Source organism: Bidens hawaiensis, unplaced genomic scaffold (genome assembly GCF_021521415.1).
Source record: "Bidens hawaiensis isolate Kalapana, Puna unplaced genomic scaffold, B.hawaiensis_p1.1 tig00003654_1, whole genome shotgun sequence".
Taxonomy (NCBI): Eukaryota; Viridiplantae; Streptophyta; class Magnoliopsida; order Asterales; family Asteraceae; genus Bidens; species Bidens hawaiensis.
Genome location: NW_027491210.1, coordinates 1,957,568 through 1,966,106, shown reverse-complemented (window position 1 = coordinate 1,966,106; position 8,539 = coordinate 1,957,568). Strand labels below are relative to the sequence as shown.

The window sequence follows — 8,539 nt, the reverse complement described above, 5'->3', positions numbered from 1 at the left end:
ATCAATGGTCTATAATTAATGTGGCAAACTTGTAATAAATATGAAAGATAAATCCAAGATTTTTAATAAAAAAGGTTAATTTGGTCATCCAAATGTAGACATTTAATAAGAAACTTTAATGACCATCTCTCATCCCTAAATTTTCTCTTAGTATTTATTTAGGTAGAAACATTCAACCACTAATTTTTTTCTATAATCTTAATCATTCGAAAACAATTCTTTTTCAGTTAAATTACACTTGGATAGGATTTTCTTTTCAGTTTAATATTATTTGTTTGTACGTTGATTGATAATATTCAGAGGTAATTTCTTTTATTATGTCTCATAATAAAATAATTGATTTGTTTGGTTTAATACACCAACTTGTCTTAAGTGACTACACAACACTAGTTTTACCTACACTACATTAGTAATAACAACACAACATTTAAAAGTATGTCTACACTACATTAGTTTTGCCTAAACAATATTTGATATGTCTAAAATACATTAGTTATAACTACATAAAACTTAAAAGTGTACCTACACTACATTAGTTTTGTCTACACAACATTAGATATATCTAGACTACATTAGTTATGACTATAAAACATTTGAAAGTGTTCATACACTACATTAGTTTTGCCTACACTACGTTAGTTATAACTACAGAAAAATTGAAAGTGAGCCTAAATTACATTATTTTTTCCTCCACTACGAATGATATGTATACATTACATTAGTTATGACTATACAACACTTGATAGTGTGCCTACACTACATTAATTTTTCCTATACTACATTTGATATGTCTACACTACATTAGTTATGACTACACAACTTTTGAAAGTAAACCACCATAACATTAGTTTTGCATACACTACGTTAATTATGACTACACAATATTTGAACGTGTGCCTACACTACATTTTGTATATATCTACATTACATAAGATAAAACTACACTACATTAGTTGATTAAAAAAACTTCACATCTGAGGTATTATAAAAAAGTAATAGTTAACCATATTTTAGAATAAAGAGGATTATAAAAAGTTTAATTTCTAGATGAAATAAATAATAATAATAATAATAATACTTATAATAATAATATTGTGTAACTTATAATTTGTTAGTAACTTATCATTAATTAAACCATTAATGAGTATTAGTTACAAAACAAACCATTTATATTTTACTAACATACCATTTTCTTTAAATAATTATAAAATAAAAATAAATAATATGATTGGTTATAATCTCTTCTCGCACTTCTCACAATAAGAAACACTTCTAAAATGAACCAAATCCTATATATATATATATATATATATATATATATATATATATATATATATATATATATATATATATATATATGTATATAGGGAGAAGATCATGAGAGAACTAGAGAACTAATAATGAAGTATTTTTAATTTAATTAAAAAAAATATTTTTTTAATTTTTTTTCTTTCATCCTTCTTATATGTTGTTATTCTTCACCACAGAAAAAAAATAAACTAAAAAATAAAAAAAATTAACGAGTAATGCATATATGCAATACACCGACTTTTTTTTATAATGCATATGTGCAATAGTGTGCATTTTGATATTTGAAATAGTGTTGAATAGCATATATATAGTTGTTTATTTGCAATAGTATTATATTATATACAAAAATTAAAAAAAATCGATAAAGTGCATATGTGCATTAGTGTTGTATTACATATATGTGATAATGTGTTTTGCACATATGCACTACAGTACTACTCCGACAAGTTTTTTTGTTTATTTTATTTTTTTTAGTATCAATATCATCTTATAGAATGAGAAAAGAAAAAAAATCACAAAATAATTTTTTTTAAAATAGTTAAAAACAATTCTTTAATAGTTCTTTAGTTCTCTCTTTTAAGAGGAGTTCTCTCTAGATCCTACCCCTATATATATATATATATATATATATATATATATATATAGGAGGGTTATCCTAAAAATAAGTAGTTTCCTAGGAAGACTAGGAATAAATCATAACCATTGGATCATGTTAATCAATGGTTGAGATTTAAAATTACCAATAACCGACATAGTCTCCTAAAATTACTCTTTCATCATTATAACCGACATAGTTTCTTAAAATTGTTTTTTCACCATCATTTGTAATGCCAAATGTCAAAAATTTGTTGTTTCTTACTATTCCTGTGAAACTTCTTATTCTTATTTAAACCATTTTCTCTCTCTCTCTATATATATATATGATTACATAATCATTTATATTATAATAGATCAAAATATTAATTATACTTTATTATTATTATTATTATTATTAGTTTGGTAATTGCTAATGGATACTGAGCTAATAAAGGGTTTCCCACTGGGTGTATATATAGAGAATAAATTAACAGAATAACCTAATCTCTCTCACACACAAGAAATTCATGTGTCTCCTCCCTCTTCAAAAATCGGGTTCTTCTCTTAAGAACTCTAATCACCATCCTTAACTATACACCCTAAAGGTGAACTCGACCAAGCTGACAATCATGTCGTCTATATCCTTTGCTGATGCGGTTACTAATCTACATGCTGTAACAGGTACACATATAATTATAGGTTTATCATATTATCGTGTTTTTCCGTTACTAACATGAAGAACTGATCAACATGTGGTATCAGAGCGATGTCGATTAATCAGAATTTTTCATATTTTCCATAAATCTTGATCTAAATCGGAAGACACAGACTAAAATCTGATAAACCCTAATTATGTTTTATTTATTTGTTTATTCTTGAACTTAATGCTAATCAAGTCTCTGATAATAAGAATTGCAACCTCCTAAAATAATGTTTCTTGGAAAACACACTTTACTACTATTCGAAGTCCTAACAAAGTTTTGTGAATTATTTTTTTTCCACAGATTCATTCTAAATTTATGAACTTTTCGTAGAATATGAGAGTCAAGTTATAATATGAAGTATGATCTTTGTATGAAGTATAAGAAATAATCTATACCATTAATTTTGAATTTGATTGGTTGAGATTAGTTTGGAAAAAAATTAAGTAGAAAACAAGTGAAATGACAAAAAAGGAATAACACATAATTGTTGACTTTCTCTCACCACATGTAAGACACATGTCAATTCACCCATCGTTCTAAAAATTCCATAACTTTTTTATACATATATTTTTTTAAAAAAAATCACCTTAATAATGAACGTTTTTATCTTTTATATGAGTACCATATTGTTATATAAGTTAAAAAAATTTAGTGTGTTTTTTATACATTGTGTAATAGGTTATAGACATTGTGTTTTTTTCTTTATTGTGTTTTATCCAATTATGTTTTAATATAGTTTTTTTTCTATTGTGTTTTTATATTGTGTTATATAATTGTGTTTTTCAATGTGTTTTTAACAGTGTTTTTATCACAAAAACTTGCCTGACCTCATCGAGTGACTTAAAACGCAAAAAATGTATTTTATGTCTACTTATCTGTCAGACTCCAACCTACGGCGGAAATGCCGGGGCGTGAACTGATTGTCCACAACTCTCAAGGTTACTATCATGCAATATTATAAATTTTAATATCTATTTAATAAATTCAAATAAAACAAATATTCAATACAATATCCAAACAACAACAATAGTGCATCAAACAAACAAAAACCATAAAACAACTGTCTCATTTAAATTCTCTAGCTTTATTCCTTAAGTGATCTTCCAAACTTGAACTAATTCACATCACACGTTGACCTGCATATGCGTTAAAAATAAAGTAGATTTGTCAACACAAGGTTGAGTGATCAACACACCAGTTTAATGGACATATAACATATAAAAATAAATAGTGCAACAAGTCATATTATATAAACAAATTAACCAATGTGCAAAGATAAATGAGATTTCGAGAAGCACGATGGCTATAACGACTGGCGTATGATCATACTATTATGAGATTATGCTGGATCTCTTCGAATGCAATTCACAATGAGCACATAAACACATAACAAATATGATAAAAAATTGTTAACACATAAGACAATAGTTGCAATTTGAGTATAAGTATATATAGGAAAAATATGTTTACGCATATGTCCCCAAAGCGTGGAAAAACAAGTAAAATATGGGGAATGTGGTACTCACCTCAATAGACGAACAAAGGTGATTGAGATATTAAGAATGCGGGAAATCACACGTGAACGTTTAAGCCTAAGAAATAACAAAGAGAAATACGGATACGCTAAGTAAAGTACAATATGGATTACGAAAAGTCGATAACCATTATTAAGTTAATATTATATTATTATAATATAATATATAAGGATTTAGTATTTAAAATAAGTAGTTTGATTATAAAAAGAAAACATATCTTTGTAAATATTATTTTTAGTTTTATAAATATGTTTATAGTTTACTTAATATATATATATATATATATATATATATATATATCTCAAAATATTAGCTTTTAAGATATATATATATTTGTGTGCGCGCGCGCGCGCACGTATATACTTATATTCTTACATATACGTATATATACGAACGACAACGTGAGAAAGCAAGTATTATAAGGTCGGTTTTCACTAAAAAATTTTAATTAGTTATTATTATTATTATTAATAGTCATTAAATGTTTTTAAAAAGAAAATAAACAAAAAACCTAAAAATCCAGGGTGCAGGGGTTGAACTCGAGACGTACCCCCCGTGACTCAAGATGCTTAACCAACTAGGCTGCAAGTGACTTGAATTTTTAAACAGTTTCTATTAAATATAAACTCAAGTAGAATCAAATAAGTTTTGAACATAAACCCTAACAATTGATTTGATCAAATTCGATATGTTTGATCAAATCAACCATGGGGCTTTTGATAAGAATGAACTCGCGATCATAACCATGTAATTAATTACCTCAATCGATGTCCAAACAAGTGCTAATGGTATCAAAACAGAGCCGACAAAAAAACGTTTACAAACGAGCTTATAAATAGCAAAACTAATCTAATTATTGATAGGGTTATTGTTGGCGATGGTGAGAGGTGTGCTTTTAATTGAGTTCTTATGATAGTTTATATAGAAAACAATTTTAGGGTTTAGTTTGGATTATAATTCGGATAATGATGAACGATTTGAGATTATTAAACACATTTAAATTGTTTATTAAGCCAAAAATAAGATAATTAGGATAATTACGAGATCAAATACGAAAATTTCAAAGTTTAAATTAACAGATCATGGTTTTGGGTTCAAGAAATTGAATGTAAATACAGGTTTGGCATGTGAATATCCAGATGATAATATGGGTTTTAACAATAAATTACAGTTTGCACCTTGGAGTTTGAGATTGTACAAAAGGAAGAGAAATCTTATGTTTTGGGTAAAATGTGTCAAGATACAAAAGATAAAATGTTAATAATTAAATATTGACATGATAATCTTATGTTCTAGCTGTCGGTAAGCTACACGTGTGCTAACCTTTTAATATCGGGCTGGGTTGACCGCTCAAACCTTTTGAGTTGTCATAACTAGTGTATTAAATATGATTTTAGCGCTAATTAGTAATTTCACTATTATATTCCACAGGTAGAAGCAATATTGTTAGCGGGGTAGCTAAAACAATCAAAACCCATTTCCAAAAACACCCTCTCGCTATTGTGAATATTAAAGGCCGAGCTAAAGGGACTTCGGCTCAAGAATTGGTTTCAAAGTTAGAGGTTTGCATTATAACTGGATTTTATAATCATATAAACCAGCAACTGACTCAATGACTAAAACTGGACCTTTTGTTTTACTTTCACAGGAAGCAACAGGTGCTATTTTGGTCTCTCAAGAACCAAATAAAGTCATTCTGTACAGGGGTTGGGGGGCTACTACTGCACATAATTCTAACCAGAATAATAATGGGAAAGCCAAACCGAATGACCAAGAAGATATTATTAATCCAACTATCTCTCCAGAACTCATTTCAGCAATTAGAATCGAATGTGGATTGAAGGATTACAAAGCCCAAGGCTAAACACGGTATTAGTTGACTTTTGTCTCTCTTGTTTTGGCGTTTCTGTTTTTCTACATATCAACATAGTATAGTCGGAACCAGATAAAAAACACACTTTTTGCCCATTTTAAATGGAAAAATCACAAAAATAGGCATTTTAACCCAGTCTTTTTTTTTTTCTTGTATAATAGGCAATTGACTTGTAGCATTTATAAAATAGACATCAGAAACTAACCAATAATAAAACGTCACATAAGCAAAGCTGGCTACACTTCTGATGGCGTTCAACCTGTTTGGCCCATCGACCCATTTTCCTTGTAGCTATTACCTTTCTAAAATTGACCCGTTTGAGGCTAAAGGTAACCCAAACTAACTGTTTTATTCTTCATGTGATGCAGGTTTGTGGCTTTCAGTTTGTTTAGCTTGGCTATCGATGATGTTATATCGCCTTTGATTGAAACTCAATCTATTGAGCCCTCGGGAAACAAATTAGCACTACTACATAAAGCATGCAAAGTTAACAACAAATCGCTACAAATTAAAATTCTATAAAAGTATACAAATGTGAGGTTCTTTGTATAGAATGAGTGTAAAACAAAAATGGTTGTGAAAGGAGTATTTCCTAAGAAGTCTTTCAACTTTTAAAATGCAGCAATAGAAAGTCTTTCCAACACAAGGCTTTTGGAATTGCCCTTGTGTTCCCATGAAAGAAAGGTATCCAACATCCTTCACATCAATTGAAAATTTATATTTTGAAGTTAGATTTTTAGTTTACTGTTGCGATCTAGTGGTATTTTTAATGGCTAGTTAAGATTATTGCCTTCTTGTTTCTCAGAAAGGACTGAGTGCCACTGCATGCTTTTCCAAGCTCACTCCCGATAATGATTTAAGGAACGGGTAATATAACAATTTAAGTTTTATGGTTTTAAAATGATTATAACGTATCAAGAAATTACAACTCTTGCTGCAATTGGTTTGATTCAACAACAATAGGTGTTTTTAAACATCAACTTAAACTGCAAAGGAACATGCACTTCAACTCCTTACATAAAAACATTTATTAGGTTAATCCATTTATATTATTATGGTGTATTTTCTTTTGGTAGTTTGGCTCGCTGCATAAACTGACTATGTAACTTAACTCAAATAGACACATAATTTGAATGTACTTACAAATAACACCAGTCTACTTACATTTAAGAAGCTAAAATTTAAAATGTGCAGATTTTATGTAAATAACAAAAATACAAATATACAAATTTTAACCTTTCGTATTTAGTCGTATTGTTCTATTTAAAAGGTGAGCAAACTAAAATACTAAATATGTAGGTTCATTTTTATTACGTTAATTATGACTACACAATATTTGAACGTGTGCCTACACTACATTTTGTATATATCTACATTACATAAGATAAAACTACACTACATTAGTTGATTAAAAAAACTTCACATCTGAGGTATTATAAAAAAGTAATAGTTAACCATATTTTAGAATAAAGTGGATTATAAAAGTTTAATTTCTAGATGAAATAAATAATAATAATAATAATACTTATAATAATAATATTGTGTAACTTATAATTTGTTAGTAACTTATCATTAATTAAACCATTAATGAGTATTAGTTACAAAACAAACCATTTATATTTTACTAACATACCCTTTTCTTTAAATAATTATAAAATAAAAATAAATAATATGATTGGTTATAATCTCTTCTCGCACTTCTCACAATAAGAAACACTTATGAAATGAACCAAATCCTATATATATATATATATATATATATATAGGGAGAAGATCATGAGAGAACTAGAGAACTAATAATGAAGTATTTTTAATTTAATTAAAAAAAATATTTTTTTAATTTTTTTTCTTTCATCCTTCTTATATGTTGTTATTCTTCACCACAGAAAAAAAATAAACTAAAAAATAAAAAAAATTAACGAGTAATGCATATATGCAATACACCGACTTTTTTTTATAATGCATATGTGCAATAGTGTGCATTTTAATATTTGAAATAGTGTTGAATAACATATATATAGTTGTTTATTTGCAGTAGTATTATATTATATACAAAAATTAAAAAAAATCGATATAATGCATATGTGCATTAGTGTTGTATTACATATATGTGATAATGTGTTTTGCACATATGCACTACAGTACTACACCGACAAGTTTTTTTATTTATTTTATTTATTTTATTTTTTTTAGTATCAATATCATCTTATAGAATGAGAAAAGAAAAAAAAATCACAAAATAATTTTTTTAAAAATAGTTAAAAACAATTCTTTAATAGTTCTTTAGTTCTCTCTTTTAAGAGGAGTTCTCTCTAGATCCTACCCCTATATATATATATATATATATATATATAGGAGGGTTATCCTAAAAATAAGTAGTTTCCTAGGAAGACTAGGAATAAATCATAACCATTGGATCATGTTAATCAATGGTTGAGATTTAAAATTACCAATAACCGACATAGTCTCCTAGAATTACTCTTTCATCATTATAACCGACATAGTTTCTTAAAATTGTTCTTTCACCATCATTTGTAATG

The 8,539-nt window shown here is 27.4% G+C and overlaps 1 long non-coding RNA gene across 1 annotated transcript; it reads left to right on the top strand.

Annotated features, from left to right (window-relative positions):
• Window positions 1-5,476: 5,476 nt before the first annotated feature.
• On the top strand, window positions 5,477-6,413 carry LOC143624123 (uncharacterized). The gene is made up of 3 exons (XR_013152040.1): window positions 5,477-5,688; window positions 5,775-5,995; window positions 6,368-6,413. It is a non-coding gene; the product is annotated as an uncharacterized LOC143624123 (long non-coding RNA).
• Window positions 6,414-8,539: the final 2,126 nt, after the last annotated feature.